The sequence below is a fragment of the Limulus polyphemus genome, unplaced genomic scaffold (assembly GCF_000517525.1).
Source record: "Limulus polyphemus unplaced genomic scaffold, Limulus_polyphemus-2.1.2 Scaffold1708, whole genome shotgun sequence".
NCBI lineage: Eukaryota > Metazoa > Arthropoda > Merostomata > Xiphosura > Limulidae > Limulus > Limulus polyphemus.
Genome location: NW_013667318.1, coordinates 84,400 through 89,420, shown reverse-complemented (window position 1 = coordinate 89,420; position 5,021 = coordinate 84,400).

The following is a 5,021-nucleotide window of genomic DNA, read 5'->3' as shown; positions in this document are numbered from 1 at the left end:
CAGGACTTCCACAAACAAATGACAACATAATAACAGCTTAAACGTAGGGTAAAATTAGTTATTAATTAGTATTTAGTTATATGTTTAGAGAATTTGTTATTAATGAATATAGACTATTAACCATGACAAAGATCCGATCACCAGAACCTTGTCTTAAGTGTTTAGCCAAAGAACAGGTTGAAACTTTTCATAGTATGAATAAAAATACATCAACTTTTGATTGTAAAGTTCTGATATTAAAAACTGACTTAAGTTTTGTTTTGGAACCATGATGTTGGCTGCACACAATAGGCAATTGCATAAACGAGCTTCTTTCTCGTCTACTTGGTCTCTTGCATCAACAAACGAGAATATATGTAAAACTACCAAATTTGCACTAGCTAAGAAGCTGTAAAATAATAAACTTCAGCAGAAGAGATTCTACAACTAAGTGAAATAATTAATCGTGAAATTTGATTAGTACAGAAGGTAAGAAGAGAGAGCAAAAATATTTGCTGAAGTTGCATAAATGTGTCTAAAGTGAGCAAATGAATGTGGTATTTGATGTGTTCATCAATCAGCTAGAGAAAGAGAACTCAGAAACTGAGAAAAAGTTCTGTAGTTTACAAACTTATCATCTGGACATAAAGTTCAGAAATGGAGTAAGAATCTCACCAGCTCATCAAATAAAACAGGAATGAAGAAACCCGAGAATCAAGAAATTACTTATAAGCATGCTACTGCTGGAAATTCATGTTACAAAATCACTCAAAGTGGATTTGAAGAAGTACCTAAGCTTCAGACTCAACAAGAGTCAGAAGATCGCTGGATTCTTTATGCAACTGCAAGTGGATACACTAATATTACAATAACGTTTACGCTTACTCTTTAATGAGGAGATAATTGTCTGTATGAAATCTTGAATCAGACACTGATTAATTCCATTGAAACGTTAGCATTGTCCTCCATGTGTCTTTATTTGATTATATAAAGGAAACCAGTGCATTGTAGCCTCAACCACCTTTGATTGGCAGATGTTTAAGTGAAATATATCTAGTTCACTTATGGCAGAGTCTTATTGTCCATAAGTAGGTAATAACGCTCCTTGTAGTTATATGCCTTCTTTAGACTCAGGGGTGTCCATTTGCTTCCATAGAGAGGTGGACAAAATAACACATTCTCAGTTGTATTGGGTATTCTGGTAAATGACTAGCCTTTAAAGCAGGTTCCTCTCTGACTTGTTAGCAGCTGGTGCAGCAGAAGAAACATCATTGAATGAGAGACTGACTATCTATTAAGCTTCTATCTCTCTAGTCCCCCGGTGGGACAGCAGAAAGCCTAAGGATTTACAACGCTAAAATTAGGGGATTAGTTTCCCCTCGGTGGACACAGCAGATAGCCCAATGTGGCTTTGCTATGAAAAACACGCATCTATCTCTCTAATCCTCTTTATTGCTTAAAGCAAAACGGTTACTCCACAGATAACGAAAATATCTTAAGCATTTTATGTTCCTATGGTTGAATGAATGAGATAACCTACACCCCTTACATCATTTAACGTTCCTTTTCTACAAATATCTTTCCTTGGACAGGTATTTGATGTAAATCTTCACATATAAGTTTATCTGTGGTGGCATTACCTTTCTGTTGAATGGTTGAGAATTCACTGGGAACCAAATATGTAAGAGCTAATCATATTGCCATGATTCACATTCGTAACTACACACCACTGCTTTATCAATTTCAAGTTGTCCTTATAATGTTAGTATAACCTCCTCTATTTCGGCTTCTATATTTTTATTATTTGTCTTACTGCAAACTATTTTCAAGATGAATTTTAATTGGCTGTGTGACGCAGATGTAGTTACTTCTACGGTGCATGTGATATTTCAGAATTAATTCTTTATTTGTCCTTACCATCTTTTGAATAGAGCATGTCTTGGGTCTAAGGTAAAGTCGGCCAATTAAAAATAAAATAAATTTTATTTTTCAGTTCCAAATATTCCATGTTAAGAATAATTCTAAAATCATAATTTTAATCCAAGATAAGCATATTTACCCCTCCTACTTTATTTAATTACGTTGTAATCCCAAAAGAAACTTCAGGTGTGTTATACATTCCTAACTTTAATATTGAATTAAGTTTATTTCATAATTTGCTTATATATCTGTTCTTTCTTATCAGGTGAGACTTCCAACATTTTCACTAAGGCTGATGTAAGAGAAGTATTTATCACAAGGCAAAATGCATCACTTTGAATTCATACAATTCTATGAGGTTTCAAGAAATGGAACTAGTCTGTAAACACACTAATTAATGATGTTTCTCCTGGTATTTGCTATTTTTTTATTCAACCCTTCACTCTACGTAGTTAAGGAAACCAACTTATTTGGAATGCCATTTTACAATTTTTGAACCAAGATGTTTTCCTTGTCTTCAGCTTCGATTTCAACATAGCTCTTCTGGTGCAAGTTCTGCAGAGCATTATCTTATAAAGACAGATTTCTATTCTTCTTTCTACTTCCTCATGTCAGTTATCAGCCTTGTGTATTGTTTGCTAAGCTCTTTGAACATTAAAGTATAGAGCTGATTTTTACTTGATGACAAGTGTACGTATGCACAATAAGCAGGATTCTCCAGTGTTTCGATGGAGTTTTTGGATAAAAGCACTCCAAAATTATTTTCTGACAGTTTTCTTGAATGTTGATAGAGATGCTGCCTTTCCATTTTTTCTTTCTAGGCTAAAGTTTTCCTCTATGAGATGATGATCTACTTTTCTGTGTCCATGTACATTCTGGGTTGTCTGTTGTTAGAAGTATTCTTTCTTCCATTTTGGCTCTAATCTTGGGTATGAATGACAGTTTTTGTTTTCAGAACCCAGTTGCTGTTCTTATTCTTTAACTATACGATCTTATCTACCTTCATGGAGAGCACTGGAAACCTCCGTTTGTGAAATTATCTACCTTCATGGAGAGCACTGGAAACCTCCATTTGTGAAATTTTGTATATTTTGGTTTTACCATATTCTGGAGCTTGTTGAAACAACATACAACCTAGAGTTTGTTGAAACATCGTACCATCTTCTGAAGTTTGTTCAAACAGCATAAAATTTAGAGTTTGTTGAAACATCGCCCCATCTTCTGGAGGTTATTGAAACAACATTTCACATTTCAGTAGCTCGTACTACTTCCTAGTATCACCTCCTAGAGTTCGTTGAAAAGTAGACCACTACTTCAGCTTGTTAAGACAGCATACTTCCTCCTACAACTTGCTGAAACATCAAGTCATAACCTCCTTTTAGAACTCGTTGAAACAATTCCATCACCCTTCCTTCTTGGACTCGTTAAAACATCATACCGCCTTCTCCTCGAGCTCATTGAAGCAGCAGACCAGCTCGTCGAGCTCGTTGAAGTAAGCCAAGTTTGCGATTACCACGAACGTAGAACATTTGAAGTTTATATATATATATATATATATATATTTCAAAGAAAACAATATAGTCAGAAATCAAGAAAATTTATAGTGACAGTATATTCCCACCAAAAAAGTGTAATAATCCTATGGTAATAAATATTGTTACTACTGTAAATGTTCCAATTAGTAATCTTAAACTTGAAAAGACGAACCCAGTATAATTTATAAATAGAAGATGAAACGAGATAAAGAAATTCACCATCAAACTTGTAGCAAGTTATACAATGAACCTAATACTTTAGGCTCCAATCCACAGCCTAAAGTATTAGCTTCACTGTATAATAGATCACTACATCATTATTCTTTGTGTTTCGTTTTAGCCTATCTACTTAAACCTAAATTCATTTGAATTGAAACATGAATCGACAGAGTGACGCAAAAAGAAAAGAAAAACTAGAGAAAGTAGACAAAGCTTATAGAAGTAAGCTAATAGTAAGCTAGTATAAGTGAACTAAAGATTTTATGTCAAGAAACTGGGAAATAAGATTAAGTTAACACGAACTAAAACTAAACAAAGCTAAATGTATCATTAGTGATAATTTGCAATTATACTTGGAAGTCAATTTACAGTATCTCTTATGTAGCTAAGACTAAACATTAATGTGTAACCAACATAGTAACATGACACTATGTCTATAGCTGAACATATGGTAACATTGTATGTTGAACAATGACACACAAATTGTGTACTTGAAACTAAAATTTGATAATTGTACTAAGCCTACGCTGCGTTGTTCAGAAGCTAAACAGATGACACATCATACTTACACATGTAGCTTAGCGTTTGATAAGTGTGTAATTAGATCTATATTTAATCACGTAGTAAGTAAGAACTTATTAATAAAGTTATCAACATTATAAAAGATTATAGTTTAAGTTTAACTATACTGATTGATTTATATAATACAGGTTTTTAACAGTGGCCGAAGCACAAATTCCCCCTTAAGTACTGATGTATTGTCGTTTTTACACTACTAATGCTTTTAATACCAATTACTCAACGAAAATAAGATTATTTTAAATCTGTTACTTCTACTACTTGATCCTCCTGACGCTGAAGTAAATTCTTGTGAATTAGTAAATAATTCAGTTTTTCTTTACAGATCAAAGGATTCTTCCTGGTTGGCCTGAGACGATGTTTCAAGGAACTCTAGGTTCTATGTTGTTTCAACAACCTAGAGTTTGTTGAAACATTATACCATCTCGTTGAAACAACATAGAACCTAGAGTTCCTTGAAACATCATACCATTTTGTGTGTTGTTTCAATAAGCTCCAGAAGATGGTACGATGTCTGAACAAACTTTAGGTTTTATGCTGTTTTTAAGAAGCTCCAGGAGATGGTATGATGTTTCAAGGAACTCTAGGTTCTATGTTGTTTCAACAAGATGGTATGATGTTTCAACAAACTCTAGGTTTTATGCTGTTTTAACAAGCTCCAGAAGATGGTACGATGTCTGAACAAACTTTAGGTTTTATGCTGTTTTTAAGAAGCTCCAGGAGATGGTATGATGTTTCAAGGAACTCTAGGTTCTATGTTGTTTCAACAAGATGGTATGATGTTTCAAG